At 39.9% G+C, this 20,645-nt stretch overlaps 1 pseudogene across 1 annotated transcript; it reads left to right on the top strand.

Moving 5' to 3' along the window:
- Positions 1 to 18,341: 18,341 nt before the first annotated feature.
- LOC308260379 (60 kDa heat shock protein, mitochondrial-like) lies at positions 18,342 to 19,564 on the top strand (annotated as a pseudogene). The gene is made up of 2 exons: positions 18,342 to 18,482; positions 18,626 to 19,564. The product of its transcript is annotated as a 60 kDa heat shock protein, mitochondrial-like (transcript).
- The last annotated feature ends 1,081 nt before the right edge of the window (positions 19,565 to 20,645 follow it).

Below are 20,645 nucleotides of genomic sequence, written 5' to 3'. Positions count from 1 at the left end.
TTTGTCCACAATTAAAAGGGTTTAAAAGCTGGACAGCAAAAACAGTAACAAGATTTCTTATTGTGGAAAGAGTCCATTTGAATAATGTGGATTAAGTGAGATAAGAAGCTCTTCACTGTGAAAATAAATGCAATTTAGGAGTCGTTTTCTTATTTATTTATGTTTATTTTAGTGGGCATTGTAATAACACATCATACTGAAGTTCAGTATGATAGAAACAGGGCTCTTGTGTGAAGAGCAAGACTTCTAGAAAACAAAGCAAAACTATCAATAAAAGCAAAAGTTGGCCAGGGATAAACCATGAAACTGATCTTCATTAGCTATAAGAATATAAGTAATACGTAACATAGTGCACTTAGTTTATGGCTGCTGGTGTTATGTTTATATTAAGAGTGTTCCCACATTCTCAGCATTCTTACCAATTTCCCACAATGCATATAGCATATATGTTGTTGAGGGGGGCCTCTGACAAAATAGTGCCATGATTTGCCCAAATGTATAATTCAACATCTGATTCTTTAACCCCAGAAAATTTTGATGGTGAGTGTTTTTATTCCCTAAGGGTGCCTTTTTGTTTTATTCTTAAGACACAAACACTATGCATCATTTCATCGGTCACCAACAAAATTATTCCTCTTGGAAAGTTTTTTAAAACCCACTTCCTCATTGTCTCAGTTACGCTTAATGAGGATAAGCCATGCCTAAAAAATATGGATGAATTTGGGACATCACTTTAATTTTTAGCAATAGTCATCATACACAGAATTAAAAGGGAATTGGGGCAAACCCTCATTAGAAAAGCCTTGGACGTCCTAGAAAGAAAGTTTGGGGGCATATTTTTAAAGGGTGATTAAAAGTTAGATTTCCATGTTCCGTGCCAGTGGTAAGAAGGGGGGGCGGGGAGGATGGGCTTGGGGCATACAGTGGCTAGACAGACCATTAAATTGGTATTAAACACTTTTCCATATGAAGGAAGTGTCGGCCTGCCAAAAGCCAGGAGCTGAGAGATCGATTTCCATGCGAACCCTGCTGAGAGGGAGCCGGGTAAACTTGGAAAGATGTCGAGGTCACTGGGGTGAGGACCCAGGACGCTGAGCACGTCTGGCTCCACTTCCTCGCAGACTTGGGGAACTTGGCTCGGAGCAGCAAGACGAAGGCCTATATAAACACACAGGCCCACTGACGATTTTTTTCCATAGAATTAACTCAACCAGAAATATATTACAAAAATAGAACAAAGCTGGCTCCCATCCGTTTTCACCACACCAGCCCATAAAGGATTTCTTGTACCTCATCTGAAGCAAAGTAGGGGAATGACAGCTCCGCCAGCCCGCTCAGCAGTGGTTTCCTCTGCTGACCACCGGGTGACCTCCTTTCTGAGCTTCTCTGTAACAAAGACCCCATTGAGTGAAACGCAGCCCATATGGAGTGGGAGGGTCCCCCAGACTGACTTCCTCCACTAAAATCCTCAAAGCGATTCATTTGCAAAACCTTTCTAATAAGTACCACGTGGATTCCTGGACACTCCTGGGACCTTCATAAGAATTTCCTTCTGGTGCTCTGACCCTGACCTGTCTTAACTAACCCTAGCCGAAAACAGCCACATTGGCCCTGAAAAATAACCTTGGGCTGTCTGAAATCACGTTCTGAACATTTGGAAGTCTTTTTAAAATTGGTCCCTGACCTCCATCACCTCGACCGGTTCTGGTAAATGCATTATTTACAGTGAGAAAGGGCTAAGCTTGAAGTCCGACAGACTTGGCCCATTCCATGGATTCTTGGATGGAGACTTGAAGGCAGTCATGTGCACCCCTCCATTCTCACTTTCTTTATTAGAACAATGAGAGTAATACCTGCTTGCTTTTGGAAAGAATTAAAAGAAAAGAATGAGTCTAGTGCCTGGCACGTGGAGATCCCAGAAATCTGAGCAGACTTCCTTTTCCGCCCACACAAAACAGATCCTGGATTTTTCTTGAGTGCCCAGTGTATCCGGGAAGATTAGAAAGTGACAGGGGTATCATTTTGGGATTGTAAATAATGGTCTGAAACTGTAGCCAAAAATTCCTTACAGAATAGAGTTCTATAAAAATATCTTTGGTCTTAATCTACAGGATCAACCCCAAACTTTCTTTGTGTCTTAGGGTTCTTTAAACTTTCAGACAGAGATTGAGAGGAGAAGTTAACTCGAAAAAGCCCAAGCCAAAGGATGATGCGCTAAAGCTGGTAAAATGCTTAGAAGCAAGGCACTGGGAGTCATAAAATGAATGACTTCCGCCCACAGCACGGCTTTTCCCATTGAACTCTACCAGAATCTGTTGTCTTTGCACAAAAGACAGAGGGGGTTTATAGGCACATAAAAATCCCTGCCGCCTTTGGAACACAGCACACAGGGAGACAGAGTGTGTATGAAAGAGTCTGCAGACCAGAGCCAAGAAGTGGCCCGAGGAGAGAAGCCCCGTCGGTGCTAAACAGATACTCGGCATTTATTTTGAAGTGTGCATGTTGCAAATCTTAGGGTTTGCAGAGGTCTGTCACCTGCCTGGATGAGGCCGAAGGTGCCTAGACATGCACAGCTGGTTCAGCTTCTGGTCTTTATGAGGATAAATCTTGGTCTACTCACAACAGAAAAAACTGAGCCTTTGTTGTTTTTTGGATTTTTTTTTTTTTTTTTTGCTTATTTGTTTTGAAACACCAGCAGTTGGCCATTCCAATAACAAGGGGCGGGACAAAGAACGTTCCCTGGATAACGCAGAGTCAATGGACTGAAGGACAGAACTCAGTGTGGGCAGAGATTTCTCGTAGCCACATCTGGATGGGGAATTTGTCAGTTTCCTCTGGAGAATGCGTGGGACGTGTACACCACCGTTGTGTTTTATGGTATCTGTAGTCTATTCTGAGTGTGTGTTATAATTAATTCTTCAAATGAACTGAGGGTATAGCTTGATCCTTAATGAGGGTGTTGTTATTCTCACCTGAAATTTATGGTACTTTGATACCGAGCACTTCTTCACAAACTGTCTATAGATCTTAATGTCACTAGGCATAAGAAAGCATTCAAGTCAGACTCCTGTCTTAGGAGCTGGAGGGAGGAAGACCCTCAAACATGTCACTCTGGCACCATGGGAATGGGAACTATGGTGTCAGCAAGGAGTCAAAATACCACCATCACCCCCACTTCCCTGAGAAACAGGGTCCTCATGAGTATATCACTGTAGGAAAATTTTACTACTTTTATTTTTCTATTTTGCAGTACTGGGGATTGAACCCGGGCTATGCTACCTCTGAGCTACACCCCCAGCCCTATTTTTTATTCTTCATTTTGAAACAGGGCCTCAGTAAGTAACTAAGGCCAGCCTTGAGCCTGTGATCCTCCAGTCTCAGCCTCCCAAGTACTGGAATTACAGGCCTGTACTACCATACCCAGTTTCTTACTTCCAATTCTAAGAATTAAATGGCTGAACATTTGGAATAAGAAAAACATTTTGAATAGTTCTTTAATAAACCTTTGTTTTCACAAAGCAAGTTCCTTATATAGCAAATCGAGGGAGACAGATTGCTTCTGAAAAAGAAGATAGTTTTTCTTTGCCTTGCCTTTCACTTTTTCTATGTATAACCTTGAAAAGAAATGACTTCCTCAACCCATTGAGCTTTATTTTAAATAATTGAAACTCTTTGTACCTCCACCATTCATATTTCCTCCTTTGGCTTATCATCTCATTCCATATCGAGTTTCTGTAACGTTGCTATCTCTGTGGTAATTTTTTGCAATCTGCAAGTCCTTCTCTTTTTTTTTTTTTTTTTGGTAATTAAGGCTATGTCAGTTTTGCTGAATCCTGGAGGTCCTCCCTTGTCTCCCAGGACCTATTCTAAATCTTACATATGGACAGCGTCTGCTGTTTCAACTCAAGACAATTCTAAGTTGCCACCTAGGCTGTCCCGAATTCTGGCACTTCTCTTTCAACAACCACACTGTTGTGTCAGAAGTCTTAGACTAACATGCATTATCCATCACTAGTTCTGATTTTTAGTTAAGCTGCGTGTCTACCATCATCATGACCTTTTTCCCAGAAATTGTTCTAGGTTTTACTTTTCTGTGTTTCTTCTCAGGAGTGAATTCCCGGGTCCCATCAATCTCTTTAGTTTTCAGTTAAAGGAAGGGTTGTTTTCACTGATATCTAGGACCATTTTTCTTTCTCTGATTTCTCAGCCTTATTTTACCCTCCTCAAATATTCTGTTCCCCTGGACTTTCTCATGTTGTTGGGTTCAGCTAAGCCCACTGTTTCCAATCCTGCTTTGTGGACATAAAATATTCCATTGCTCTGTTACTTGAAAGGCCTTCATTAAAACTTTGGAGATAAACACTGGGCCATCTAATAATCCTCTGTGTCCTAGCACCCACTGTCTCCGCACACTTCACCCAGAAAATCCAGTGTTCTGGATTTTTCTTCCAGAAAGCTGGATTCAAGAGAATGGGTCCACAATCCCCCAGTAGCCGTGCCAGGAGCAATGACCTCTTCTGCCCCTGGCCTGGCATTCTGAAGCATCGGCCCTGCTTCTGGGTCCAGCCCCCGCCTCAACTGCTCCTTCAGCTCAGTTGCTATGTGGCTGTGTGGGTGTCAGCCTGGCTCTAATTTCAGATTTTCCATGCATAATCCCTTGAATGATCATTTGCTCTCAGTTTTACTCCCACTTAAATAATCCTTGGCCTCCTCAGCCCTCAGCCTCGACAGATGTGTTAACCTGCCGTATTCTTCCATAATCTTGCCCTTCTGCGCCCAAACCAATGAATACTGGGCATCCTTGGCCACCTAGCTCTGGTCCAATAGCTGGTTGACATTTTACCATCAAAGCTGTGACTCTAGTCATCTGTCCTCAGCATATACTCTGAGCAGCAGGCCCTAAATGTGGTTAATCATCGTACGGGTAGCTTTTAAAGATAAGGGCAGAGAGAAGGATATCAATAAAAAAAAAGGTAGAGATGGATGGATGGATAAATGGATGGATGGATGGATGGATGAACAGACAAACAGCTTGCCACCTTTAACTATCAGATTTTTTACACTATTGATACTTTGGTTCTTAAGCTTGTAAATTTGCTTCACTTTTTGGAAGGAGTGCCCCTTGCAATAAATATTTCAAATGAAATGTATAATTTATTTTGTGAGCCCTTGCATAAATAAGAGTACTTCACTCATCAGTTCTGAAAGATTTTTGATGGGTAAATTGAAATGCCTTTCTCCTACAAGACACCTATAATTGGCCTTTTTTATTTTAAAAATTATCATGCATTAAAGAAGCAGGGGATACCTTACTTTTATGAGTGTGTAAGTAACGATTTTTTCTATTTATGACTACATGTTTGTTGAAATTTTATTTTGTAGGGGTGTGTGTGTGTGTGTGTGTGTGTGTGTGTGTGTGAGGTGCTGGGGATTAAACCCCAGGGCAGGCTACACTAGCCAAATGTTTCTTTCCTCCTTCCATTTCTCCTTTTCTTTCTTTCTTTCTTTCTTTCTTTCTTTCTTTCTTTCTTTCTTTCTTTCTTTTTTTCCTTCTTTCTTTTCTTTCTTTTGAAACTGGGTCTAACTAAGTTGCAGAGAGCCTCACTAAGTAGATGAGGCTGGCCAAGGTTCCGGATCCTCTCATTTCAGCCTCCCAAGTACTGTGATTATAAGCGTTTATAATAAACCACCATGCCCGATTTATTTTGTATTTTTAAACCTCTTTGGGCCTTAAAATTTTTGTCTCACCTGAAAACTCAAGAGAGCCTTCCTGCCCATGCAATTATGGAGAATACAAATGATGTTTTTTTTTTAATCAAAATTTCTACTGTCTCTCTAGCTGTGTCCATTTTTTTTAATTCTTAAAATTGTTACTTGTGCATTTTTGTTTAAAGCCAGGTTTTAACTGTCTCTTGACTCTTTTCACAAAAGTAATTACCAACTTGATCCTTTTTTTATTTCCAGTTTGAATCATTGCTTTTTTATACTCTCACTTCTTATTTATTTTAGGATACTTTTATTGGTGCGTTGTAATTATAATCATAACGGGGTTCAGAGCAATAGGAACGTGTATGCACAGAGTACCTGGCGTGGTTCCCTTGGGGCCCCACCCTGCTCCCTCTGCTCCCTGTGCATGTTACTTGGAGTCAGCATTGATGATATGGTGTAAGCACATAGCATTCTTGAGCTGCCGCTTGCTTTTTTATCTTGGTTATTGCTCCTTTTCTGCTCTCATTGGGTATTACTGCTTCTTCTTCCTTCCATGGTCTTGAGTTGAATTCTTATTTATTTTTCTTTAGTTCAGAAAACAATTCTACCTTTTCTTTGTGTATCTTCCATCTTCTCTGGTCTGTCCTTTAGAAACAGTCTTCCATCTGCTGGCCGTGTTTCCCTGTCGTTCATATTCAGAGCTTCCTGCTTTGCAGTTGCCCGTCTTGACTGCGTCCCCAGAAAGCTGAGAAAGAGAGTTACAAAGGGTTTTGTAAACACTTTGTTCATTAATTATTTCCTATGTCTCCTCAATCTTTTTCTCTCTCCAAATAAATATTTTATTTTTAAAATTTTATGGGTGTATTGTAGTGATACATCTTAATGGGGTACAAGATGGTATGACAACATACACGCATCACTTTTTTAGCCCTTTCCCTTTTCCTACTCCATCCCCGCCCCCTCCCTCCTTCTCATGTTTGGCTTACTGAGTGACTTTGGTGTTCCCCCTTCTTACCCTCTCAGATCACCTTATTTGCTCATCTAGGGTTTCTCCTTCCTCGTCTAGGGTTTCTCCTATGACCCTTTTTCTCTTTAACTTCTGCATATTAGAAAAAACATCCAATTTTTCACTTTTTGTTACTGACTAATCTCACTTACTATAATGTTCTCTACGTCCATCCATTTTCCCGCACATAATGTCATTTTGTTCTTCTTTATGGGTGAGTAAAATCCCATTGTGTACATATCCCATAGTTTTGTAATCCATTCATCTGTTGATGGTCATCTTGGCTGGCTCCACAGTTTGGCTATGGTGAATTGTGCAGCCATGAACATAGATACTCATACATTAGCTTGGTAGTTTGGTTTCCATTCTTTTGGGTAGACACCCAGAAGTGGTATTGCTGGGTCATATGGTAGGTTTGTTGCCATTTTTCTGAGGATCCTCCATACTGTTTCCCAAAGTGGTTGTACTAATTTGCAATCCCATCAACAGTGTATTAGAGTTTCCATTTCTCTACATCTTTGTCAGCACCGTTCGTGTTTCAATGATCACCATTCTAATTAGAATTAAGTGAAATCTCAGGGTAGCTTTGATTTGATTTCTCTGATTCCTGATGATGTTGAACATTTTATCATATATTTATTGGCCATTTGAATTTCTTCTTTTGTGAAGTGTCTATTTAGTTCACTTGCTCATTTTTTGATTGGGTTATTTATTTCCTTAGTGGTGAGTTTCTTGGGTTCTCTGTATAACTAGCGATCAGTCCTTCCAAATACATACTTTAATATTGCAGAGACCATAATGGTTATCATTTTACCCCATCTCCTACTCATATCTTCTATTCTCAGCATTTTACCTTTTCATTTCAGCCTATTAGAATTTTCTTCTAGAATATCTATATCTGCTTAAATTCTTTACACAATTCCAAAAGTCTGTGGGATTCTTTTTTTGTAGTCTTCATTGGGGTATTTTCAGAATAGCAGTCTTCCTATACACTTTCTCTGTGTTCATCCTTTTCCCTCCTCTGACACACATTTCCACCAGTGCCCAGTTGATTCCATCTTCTTTATCCAGCCACAGATACTGAGATGATCTTGTTACCAGATGTGGAAGTGAAGTCTATTAACAGACTGTGTTAGCAGATTTCCATTGGTCTCTCTCCCTCCGCTTGGACACATTGCCATTTCAGTTTTCATTTCCAGCTGTTCGGATTCCTGACTTCTAGGAGGTTTTCCATCACTGTGTTGCCAATAGAGGTGGCTGAGAGTCTTGGCAGTTTTGAATCAAAGAAGTCATAAAAAGCCAGGATTCCTAACACACACATCTGGGGCCATTTCCCCTTGCCAAACCTCCCCAACAATACTTTATTTGAAAGGAATAGGCCTTCCAGCATATGCAGATCCCATTTTCCTATTTTCCCTGTCACCGGATATGTTCTGAGATGCTGAAAAATGGCAACCACAAGAGACAAGACTCGTAGCAGGGACACCAATGAGAGAGAGAGTTTTGTTTGGAGCTTCTTTGGGTACCACTCTTGGTTCTAGATAAAGAAAACTGTGTCTTTGTTTCTTTAAAAGGACATTTTCAACTTCAAGAAACAAAAGCAAATTTTAGTATGAAAGGAAAAAAAAAAAGAGAAGTCACTCTGCTTCAACCCCATGTGCTTTGTTTTACTCTTGGTGTTTGATTTCTCCAGCATGAAGCCATGGAAGGCCGTATTGGAGACCAATGCCCAGAGGGGATGGGATTGCAGATTCCCACCTGCACTGCCTCTTCGTCTTTTGAGCCTTCTGCTCTCTTTCTGGATTCCTATTTCATGAATACTGTATCTTTCTCCTGGGAAGCCCATATCTCTCATTTCTTTTGGATTAATTTCTTTTCTTTGTTTTCCCCTGAGATTTGGAAAATGTAATGATAAAGGGTTGTAATTCATTGATTTATTTTATTTCACAAACTAGCAGACTGTGGTTAATATTGTTATGGCAAGTACTAGACATATTGTGCTTAATCTGATTCTCTTAGGTACTCCTCACTCCCGTGCAGTGCCTTTGTGACTGTTACCCAGGGTGTCAAATCCCAATCTCAGGTACATTTGATAATCATACTGGTATGTCTCAAAGGCTACAATGATGTTTTTCCCCCAAGCTAGTCAGAGTTTTCTTTGGGACAACTTTGAGGGAATTGACGTTATTTCTTTTCTTTAGGATTACGTGCTGAAACCATATAGTCCCAGGGCTTTGGGTGGATAGCTTGTCAAATACTTTGAAAGTCCAAATAGAGGAAGAAAGCTTTGAAGCCAAACTAGATGTAAGTAAAAGTGCAAAATCGATAAAGCTGGTAGCATTTGAGCTTTAGAATCAAGCCAGGCCTGAAATAGCCAATATGTGACTATACAATATGTGAGACAATAAATTCTTCAGTTTATCAGTGCTGCCCCATGAAACTCAAAACACTACTTATTACACCCAATTTGCCACTGCACTTGTTGTATTCTTTGGTTAAGCGATACATTCCTCATCTTCATTGTGAACACATGTCAATGCAATGTCCCTCCCTTTCCAAACTGCTCATTTCTTTCCCAACTGTACCATAGTTTTATGAGTGATATTTTATAACTGAAATGTGAGAGATGTTTGAGTCTTTTATTTCAGCTTATCATTTTCAAAAAACATCTTCCTGAGATATTAAGTGATTTTGAATATCCATTTAAAAATTAGTGAATATTATGCACTGGGGTTAAGATAGCCTCCCCCACAAATTCTCATACACATTCTTAGCTTGATCATTTGAATATGATGAAAGAAATGGTGGGGTCAGTTCAGATGGGTAAAAATTTGTTAAGGCCAGGGATGTGATCTCAACCAGGAATCTTATTTGGTGGAATAAAAAAAGAAATCTTACAAAGGAACTATGAAAGGTAGCTATTCTTCTTTTTTTTTATGGTACTGGGGTTCCTGGAAGCCCTTCTACCTCCGGGCTACACTCCCAGAACTATTTTTTTATATTTTTATTTGGAAACAGGGTCTCTTAAGCCCCTCCTCCCAAGCACGGGGATTACAAGTGTGTGCCACCACGCCCAGCTGGCTATTATTCTTTAGTCATTTTATTTTAGTGTGTTTATGATGGTGGCCCCAAATTACCTGAGGCTAATTTCTCAAGCTACTTGTACTCTCCAGCTTTGCTTAGTATGATTTCCATACAAAATTGAATACTACACCAACGCATCCCTTTTTATGGGGTTTGTTCCTTTTCAGAAGCCCTCATTACTACCAGTCTTGACTGCCCCAAAGAAGGGTATTAGTGGACACCTATTGGGAACAGACACCCATTCATAGCTCACAGCCAGGTGCGACTGTAAATGTAATTGGTTATTTATGATCGAATCTGTTGTTGATCCCAATGTATTTTGAAGAAATTTCTCATTTCTCATATAATGCACATCTCATGTGCATTGTACCTTTTCTTCAAATTGAATAGAGCTGTATAGAGGGCTACCTATTATTATATTTTTAAAAAGAAGAAGAGGGGGAGAAGGAGAAAGAAGTAGTATTTTAATTTCAATTTTAGAAAACAAAAGTAACAAGAGGGGTGTGCACAGATTGCTGTCATAAACCCGAAGTTGAGTAACCAGGTTTCCCATGAGTAATCCTGCCAAAATTACAAAACAGAACAACACAACTTGTTTGGTAGGGTGTCGTGAGTCACCTCCGCCTTTTACAATCTAGAACCTACATTTAAATATTGTCCTCCAGCAGTGCAGATAGCATTGATCCTCTTCTGTCATATCCTCTTACCATTCTATTTTTTGAAGATGATGTTTTGTGTGCATCATCACGGCCTCCCTCTCTACTGACCTCCTGCCTCATCCCGTGCACCCCCTGCTGACCGCCCGCGGAAATGCACCAATTACCCACAGTCCTTCACCAGAGAAGACCAGTGTCCAGGGCAGAGGCTCCTCCTCTCACTTAAACATATACCAAAGATGTAAAATGTGGTGCAGACAACCTGAGTTTTAATGCTGCAGGATGTAGACCTGTCAGCGGATGCTGTAGCCATTTCAATGGAACAGAAGGGAAAAACAGTAATTAGTTAAGAGGGTTGGGGAAGTCCCAAGGTAAAAAGAAAAGAAAAAAAAAAAAAAGACGACTGCTGCAAAATCAATTGATTTGAAGGATAAATATACAATTATTGAAGCTAAACTTGTCCAAGATGTTGCCAATAAAATAATTGAAGAGGTTTTTTTTTTCCAAAATGGCGACTGAGGGACACAGCACCTCTCAGTAGCTGAAGTAAATAAAGTTTAAATACGGAGAAAGCAGTGTCTAAATCAACAAAACAAATACATACCAGGAACCAAAACACATCCTGGTACCTCGGCGGAACCCTGAACTTGAACAAGAAGAACAAAGATCGGACACGGGACCTGCTGCAGATACAATCTGACCGCGGACCAGAACGCTGAGCCGCGGGCTGCTTTGGCAGCTGTCCAAGGAGCTGCCTGCCCGATATTTCCACGGCAAGATAATCCGGGAATAAAAACGGACTTAGGACCGCATCCTAAGCAGCGAGCAGCACCCACCAGAACTCTGTCTGCCCACCAGCGACCGGATCACATCGGCACAGAGACTCACACGGATTCCTGCACCAAGACAGGTACCTGAGGGCGCCCTAGTAACTGGGGTCCTAGCGTGTGCGCAGTCGCAGTCTCAACCCCCCACCACGGGCTCAAGCCTCAGAGCACTCTCCTCGCGCATCCTGCCTGTCCCCTACTAGTAATCAGTGCCTGTACACTGTCCTCCTAAATTGGAGCCTGCTTCTGTGGCTAACCCCTGCTACCTTGCCAGAGCCTACCCTCCAGGCTGCAAAAGCACTGGGAGACCCGGAAATCTCCTTGGGGCACCCCCAGCCTCTACGTCCCGCGGGACGCAGAGACCATTGCTGGACACCGCACACTGGACCCTTGAGCACCTACCCTGCACCCCTGGCCCACCGCGGGGTATTCCCAACCTCCTGGTAGCCAGATGCTTAGTTCTAAGTGAGAACACAGCTCAATACACCTTGGAAGAACATACCAGCAGCAATAGACAGCTGCACCCACTCTCACTAGGGTCCAGTATTAACAGTGCATCCAGCCTGCACTCTTGGAATAGGCAGAGCTCTGGCAGTAAGTGTGGCCACCCAGGAACCAGCATTCATTTGCCCAGGGCACATCTTGGGACCACACCGGCTAGCCCAGCTGGAATTTCCAGAGACACAAGAAAATCCATCGGGCCACAAAATCTGCTCAGGACCTCAGGGGGAAGTTCCAATTACACTTTAGTCACTCTCCACCCCTGCTGTAGGGAAGCACAGGCTGGAGGCGAGGGTGGTGAGTGCAGATGTGCTGACCACAGGTTAGAATTTCGCAGAATCTGTGAACTGTACAGAATCAAATAACAGTGAAACCAGACACCCGGACACATAAACCTAAAGCAGCTAAAGGAGAAAAAGGTGTCCAAACACCCAGAGTGACTTAAGAAGATAAAAATAGAGTACAAAGAAAACTAAGAGACATTGGACGGTATCCTGAAAGCTACCAAGCAATCAGATACGCACATATTATATGGACCTGACCCCATATGCGTAAATAAGGAGGACTGTTTGTTTTACTTTTAATGTGGATGTTATGTTTTCTTTTGCTTTTAAAGTGCTTTTGTTTTAGTATGGTTATTGCTGATTTCTTTTTTTTCTTCTTTTAATCCAAACTTCTCTTACTTTAACTTGTTGTTTTATATATATATACATTGGATAGTTTGCCTTATTTTTTTATTTCACACGGCTGCTAGTTCCTTTTATTTTATTCCTCTTCCTTTTTCCTCTCTCTTCCCTTTTCCTTCCTTTTCTTTCATTCTCCTCCTTTGATTGGTTTACCTTCCTTTTTCTTGGATTACATAATAGTCTTGGTATCTTGAGGGGATTCTTTTTTTTTTTTTTTTTTTTTTTTTTTTTTTTTTATGTCTGTCTGCTCCTACCAGCATCCCTATTTACAAACCTTCCCACACTAACCTACATACATTTCTCCCCCAAAACTTTTCCCCATAATATACCTCATGGTTTAAAACTCAAAGTATTTTTTATATCCATAACTACTCTACTAACAACAAGAGTCCTAGTAGTTAACTCTCTCTCATTCATAGCAAGTTATTACTTTATCATACTTAAAGTCCTTCTCAACCTAACATATCCTCCACCTAATCTGACTCCTTTACCCATCACTCCAGCTCCTCCCACATCACCCACTTTCAACACTGGAAAGGCTCAGCTGACTGGCCGATACTCCTAAACTCCTAATATTAAGATTTGACTAAACACATTACTCACGAACGATGGGTAGAAATCAGAAAAACAGGACAGAGAACACTGTAAATATGAGAACCAGGAGTTATGAAGAGACAGCAGAAATCACGAATACTGACCTACTAGAAATGCAAGAAGGGGAGTTCAGAATCTTGTTGTTCAATATGATGAAAGGTTTTAAAACAAGTATAGAGGAGGTTAAAGATGAAATAGAAACACTAAAAAAGAATCAGAAAGAGGTCTGGAATGAAATGAAAGAGGCAATAAGTGAAATGAAGACAGCAATAGAAAGAAACTCTGGAAGATTAGATGAAATGGAAAACAGAATATCAATATTAGAAGACAGTACATCCCAAACCGAAAACACAGTCAGCGATATACAGAAATCTTTACAGCAACAAAACCTAAACATCCAGCAATTATGGGATAATATGAAGCGCCCTAATTTACGGATAATAGGCATTGAGGAAGGGATAGAGGTACAGACCAAGGGCATATGTAATATCTTCAAGGAAATAATCTCAGAGAATTTTCCAAATATGGAAAGAGACTTGAATCTTCAAGTACAGGAGGCATACAGAACTCCACTGAGACAGGACCAAAGAAAAACCACTCCACGCCACATAATAACCAAATTGACCAGCATAGAGGCCAAGGAAGGAATCTTAAAAGCAGTGAGAACAAAAGGACAGGTGACATATAGAGGCAAAACAATAAGAATCACCCCAGACTATACAACCCAGGTCAGGAATGCTAGGAGAGACTGGTACGACGTGATTCAGACCCTGGAAGAACATAACTTCCAGCCCAAATTAATCTATCCAGCAAAACTACTATTCAAGATCAATGGGGAAGTCAAAGTCTTTCAGGATAAACAGAATCTCAAAAAATTCATGAATTCAAAGCCAACACTGGAGAAAATTCTTAAAGAAATAAATCATAAGGAAGAAAAAAGAAGCAGACTCCAGAATCAGAGAAGAGAGGAAGTTAATAAGTGGGCCATTTAAGTAAAGAAGAAAGATCACAACACCCAAGAGTAGACAGAACACAAAATGGCAGAAAACAAAAAGCATATTGCAATAATATCACTTAATGTCAAAGGACTTAACTCACCAATCAAAAGACATAGACTGGCAATGTGGATTAGGAAACATAATCCAAACATATGCTGTCTGCAAGAAACTCACCTCACAGCCAAAGACATTCACAGGTTGAAGGTGAAAGGATGGAAAAAGATATACCATGCCACCAGTGACCGAAAAAGAGCAGGGGTAGCAACCCTGATATCCAACAAAACAGACTTTAAAATAAAACACATCAAAAGAGACAAATCAGGGCACTTCCTTTTATTAAAAGGAACAATACACCAAGAAGATATAATGATAGTAAATATTTATGCCCCAAATGTGGGTGCAACCACATTCGTAAAACAAACCCTTCTGGACATAAGATCCCAAGTAGACCCAAATACAATAATTCTGGGAGACTTTAATACGCCTCTCACACCACTGGATCGATCTTCGAGGCAAAAGATGAGTAAAGATGCTTTAGAACTAAAGGAAACCATAAACCAAATGGACCTAATAGACGTTTTCAGAGTATTTCAACCAGGAACTACAGAATACACTTTCTTCTCAGCAGCCCATGGAACCTTCTCCAAAATAGATCACATCCTGGGACACAAAGAAAATACCAGCAATTTCAAAAAATGTAATATAATCCCATGCATCTTTTCAGACCACAATGGAATAAAAGTAGAAATCAACAACAGGAAACTCGAAAGAAAGTATTCAAATTCATGGAGAATGAATGATACACTACTAAATGACGAATGGGTAAGAGCAGAAATTAGGGAAGAAATAAAGAAATTTATGGAAACAAACGAAAACAGAGACACAACCCACCAAAACCTATGGGACACCATGAAGGCAGTACTAAGAGGAAAGTTTATCGCATTGAGTGCCCACATAAAAAGGATGGAGAACCACCAAGTAAAGAACCTAATGAAACAACTCAAGGATCTAGAAATTCTGCAACAATCCATTCCCAAAGCCAGCAGAAGACGAGAAATCATCAAAATTAGAGCAGAAATAAATGAAATAGAGAACAAAAAAACAATTCAAAGAATCAATAAAACAAAAAGTTGGTTCTTTGAAAAGATTAATAGAATTGATAAACCCCTGGCCAACCTAACCAAAAGAAAAAGAGAATCAACTCAAATTACCAAAATTAGAAATGAAAAAGGAGATATCACCACAGATAGTGAAGAAATTCAAAACATTATCAGAAACTACTTTAAAAATTTATACTCCAATAGATTTGAAAACCTGGATGAAATTGACAGATTTCTAAACACAGTTAACCTTCCTACACTCAACCAAGAGGACATAGCAAGCCTAAACCAACCAATAACAACCAAAGAAATAGAAACGGCAATAAAAATTCTTCCACCAAAGAAAAGCCCAGGCCCAGATGGGTTCCCAGCTGAATTCTACAAAACCTTCAGTGAACAACTAATACCAATACTTCATAACACGTTCCGGGAAATTGAAAGAGATGGAACTCTTCCAAATTCCTTCTATGAGGCCAGTATCACATTAATCCCCAAACCAAATAAAGATACCTCAAGAAAGGAAAACTACAGACCAATATCCTTAATGAACATAGATGCAAAAATTCTAAACAAAATACTAGCTATACGCATTCAAAACTATATCAAGAGAATAATTCATCACGACCAAGTCGGTTTCATCCCAGAAAAACAAGGCTGGTTCAACATACGCAAATCAATACATGTTATTCACCACATAAATAGAACCAAGAACAAAAACCACATCATCATAGCAATAGATGCTGAAAAAGCATTCGACAAAATCCAACACCCATTTATGTTAAAAACACTGCAAAAAATTGGGATAGAAGGAAAGTACTTCAACATCATCAAGGCAATATACTGCAAACCCAAAGCCAACATTATATTGAATGGGGAAAAACTGCAAGAATTTCCGCTACAGTCAGGAACAAGACAAGGATGCCCACTTTCACCTCTCCTTTTCAATATAGTCCTTGAGACTCTTGCTGCAGCAATCAGACAAGAGAAGGAAATCAAAGGAATCCACATAGGAAGAGAGGAAGTGAAATTATCCTTATTCGCAGATGACATGATCCTTTACCTGGAAGACCCAAAGAACTCAACCAAAAGACTTCTGGAGCTGATCGACAAATTCGGCAAAGTCGCAGGTTACAAAATCAACCTAAAGAAATCAGTGGCCTTTCTTTATGCCAACAACGAATCCACAATGAAGGAAACAAAAACAACAATTCCATTCACTATAACCTCAAAACCAATAAAATACCTAGGAATAAACCTAACCCAAGATGTAAAAGACCTCTACAACAAAAACTATAAAACATTAAAGAAAGAAATAGAAGAAGACCTTGGAAGATGGAAAGATCTCCCGTGCTCATGGATAGGCAGAATAAATATCATCAAAATGGCCATTCTGCCAAAACTGATCTATAGGTTCAATGCAATTCCCTTTAAAATACCAGTGACATTCTTCAGAGACCTAGAAAAATCAATCATGAACTTCATATGGAGAAAGAAAAGACCTAGAATAGCCAAAGCAATTCTCAATAACAAGAAACACGCAGGAGGCATTACAATCCCAGACTTCAAACTATACTATAGAGCAATAGTAGTAAAAACAGCATGGTACTGGCACAAAAACAGATATACTGACCAGTGGATTAGAATAGAAGATACAGAAACAAACCCACACATCTTTAGTCAATTAATCTTTGACAAAGGGGCCAAACACATACGCTGGAGAAAAGACAGCCTTTTCAACAAGTGGTGCTGGGAGAACTGGCTAGCCATTTGTAAAAAGATGAATCTAAACCCCTATATCTCACCTAACACAGGAATCAACTCAAGATGGATCAAAGACTTAGAAATTAGACCTGAGACGGTGAAGTTAGTAGAGGAGAACATAGGTTCAACACTACAACATATTGGCACAGGCAGTAACTTTCTCAACAAAACCTCCAAAGCTCAGGAAATTAAAGCAAGAATAAACAAGTGGGATAACATTAAACTAAAAAGTTTCTTCTCCTCAAAGGAAACTATCAATAACCTAAAGAGGAAGCCTACAGAATGGGAAAGGATCTTTACCAGCCACCATTCTGATAGGGGGCTAATATCCAGAGTATACAAAGAGCTCAAAAGGCTCTACACCAACAAAACAAACAACCCAATCAAGAAATGGGCAAATGAACTAAATAGACACTTCACAAAAGAAGAGATACAAAGGGCTAATAGATACATGAAAAGATGTTCTTCATCACTGGCCATCAGGGAGATGCAAATCAAAACTACACTGAGATTCCATCTAACCCCAGTGAGAGTAGCAAGCATAAAGAAATCAAACAACAACAAATGCTGGCGAGGATGTGGGGAAAGAGGAACTCTTTTACACTGTTGGTGGGAGTGCAAACTAGTTCAGCCACTATGGAGATCTGTGTGGAGATTCCTAAGAAAAGTGGGAATAGATCCACCATATGATCCAGCTATACCACTCCTGGGTATCTTTCCAAAAGGGTTGAATTCAGAGAAATACAGCAACATATGCATACCTATGTTCATAGCAGCACAATTTGTAATAGCCAAAATATGGATCCAACCCAGATCACCATCAACAGATGAATGGATAGCAAAACTGTGGGAAATACACACAATGGAATTCTATTCAGCCATAAAGAAGAACAAAATTTTATCATTTGCAAGAAGATGGAAAGCCCTGGAAAGCATCATGTTAAGTGAGATCAGCCAAGCACAGAAGGAGAAGATACACATGTTTCCTCTAATATGCCCAAACTAGAAAACACAAAGGATACCAGTAGGACCCCAGATATTAGAGGGGAAATACTAGCTAAGTTTTAATGGAAAGATAGGAGAGGAGAAAGGCCGATCTTGATTAAGGAGCATCTTCACCTGAACATGTGTAAAATTATGAATAAGACATGGTTAACCTGGCCAACCATTGGTGGGGGGGGGGGAGAAAACGGGGGCGGGGGGAGAGGGCACCAAATATAGTGTAAATGTATACTATTTATGTTCAATAAAAAAAAATTGTTAAAAAAAAAAAAAAAAAAAAAAAAATAATTGAAGAGGCTGGGGATGGAACCGTTACTGCTACCATACTGGATTGCTTTATTGCCAAATAATACTTTGAGATTAGCTCATCCAATACTTTGAGATTTAGCTGATCCAGCGGAAATCAGGAGAGGTGTGATGTTAACTGTTGGATCCATCATTACTGAACTTAAGAAACCATCTAAACCGGTGACAACCCCTGAAAAAAATGCCCAGTCTACTAAAATTTCTGCAAATAGAGACAAAGAAATTGACGTAATTTCTGATGCAATTGAAAAGGTTGGAAGAAAGGGTGCCATCACGTTGAAGTATGGAAAACCCCTAAAAGATGAATCCAAAATTATCAAGGCATGAATTTTGATCAAGGCTCTTTTTATCCATACTTGACCAATATATCAAAAGGTCATAACTGTGTATTTTAGGATATCTATGTTCTTTTGAATGAAAAGAAAATTTCCACTGTAAACTTTGGTTATAATTCTGAAGATGTCGATGGAGAGCTCTAAGTACACATGTTTTGCATAGGCTAAAATTTGGCCTTCAAGTTGTGGCAACGATGCTCCAGGTTTTGGTTACAATCGAAAGAACCAGCTTAAAAATATGGGTATTGCTACTGGAGGTACAGTATTTGGAGAAGTGAGGTCGACTCTAAATCTTGAAGATATTCAACTTCATGGCTTAGGGAAACTTGGAGAGGCCATTGCCACTAAAGATGATGTCATGCTTTTGAAAGGAAAATGTGACAAAGTTCAAATTGAAAATCATACTCAAGAAATCACCGAGCATTTGGATATCACAACTAATGAACATGTAAATAAAAAATAATGAACAGGTGGCAAAACTTTCAGATAGAGCAGCTGTGCTTAAGATTGATGGGACAAGTGATGTCAAAGCGAGTGAAAAGAGTTACAAATGTCCTCATGCTACAAGACCAGCTGTTGAAGAAGGCATCATTCTCGTTCTTGGTGGGGATTGTGCTCTGCCTCCATGCACCCCAGCCTTGGATTCATTCACTTCAGCTAATGAAGGTCAACGATTGAGTGTAGAAATTATTAGAAGCACACTCAAGATTCCTTCAGTGACCATGGCTAAGAATGCAGGCATTGAAGGACCTTTGGTAGTTGAGAAAATTTTGCAACATTCTTCAAAAGTTGGCCATGGTGCTATGCTTGGAGATTTTGTGAATATAGTGGAGAAAAGGAATCATCGATTCCCCAAAAGTTATAAAAACTGCTTTATTGTATGCATCTAGAGAGGCTTCTTTGTTAACTACAGCAGAAGTTGTAGTCACAGAAACTTCTAAAGAAGAGAAGGAGCCTGAAATAGGTAAAATGAGAGGCATGGGAGTTACAATATTCTAATTCCTAGAATAGTCTTTACCATTATTAATGAACTGTGACAGGATGCTCCTCACCGATAATTTCAGAGAAGTCAGTTGAAGGAAATGACTGAAGAAAAGGTTGGCTGATGTTTAAGAAAAATCACTAAAACCATAAATTACTGGTTTCAGTTGACAATATATAATTGTTTACTGCTGTCGTTACCCATGCCTACAGATCATTTATTTTGTATGTTTTTTTTTTTTGGGGGGGGGGGTCAGTATTGGGGATGGAACCCAGGAGCATTCTACCTCCGAGCTACACCCCCAGCTCTATTTTTTTATTCTTTATTTTGAAACAGGGTCTCACTGAGTTGCAAAGGGCCTCACTAAGTAGTAGCTGAAGCTGTCCGTGAACCACGATCCTCCTGTCTCAGCCTCCCAAATGCTGGGATTACAAGTGTGCGCCATCATGCCGGCTTATTTTGTATTTTTGAGTAAAAGACCTTCGCACATTCTTGATACTGGGTGCAAGGGTCATGTTGCAGTGCCCTGCTTCCAACTTAAATCACGGAGGCATTTCTACTACTATTCTGCTAAAATAGTGTTCACCATCACCAGCTAACAAGTTTAGAAGCAGCCTTTCCATGGAAAGTAGGAGTAGTTGTGTACAACGTAGAGAAATATCCAATTATGTGGCAACCTTTGTGTAATGAAAATTGGTTTAAAGTTACAAAAACAAGTGCTTCATGGCATAATGTAACACAATTGGCAACTCGTTGAAGACATGGGAATGTTCTGGTCTGCACTGTTATAGTTTCTTGTAATAAGAAACACATGTGCAGATTTTTTTTAAAAACTATGTCTAGACTTGGGATCTTTCCCAGAAGAGCTTCCAGGTGTTTATCTAAGCCTAACAGGCCAAATTACTACATCGTAGAGGGTGGGAAACAGGAATAGCATAACAAAAGTATAAGTCACTGGACAGCCTCATAATTCCAAAATGAATTGAGAAATCGGAGAACCTTGAATGAAACGAATATACTGGAGCTGTAGGGTTGAATCTCATGTGATTTCTACTTGTTATTCTTCAACTGACACTATTGTTCTCATTCTCTTTTCAT

This window comes from Muscardinus avellanarius, assembly GCF_963383645.1.
Source record: "Muscardinus avellanarius genome assembly, chromosome: 3".
Lineage (NCBI taxonomy): Eukaryota > Metazoa > Chordata > Mammalia > Rodentia > Gliridae > Muscardinus > Muscardinus avellanarius.
The sequence above is the reverse complement of the archived record's forward strand: the minus strand, read 5'-3'. Positions and strand labels throughout refer to the sequence as shown.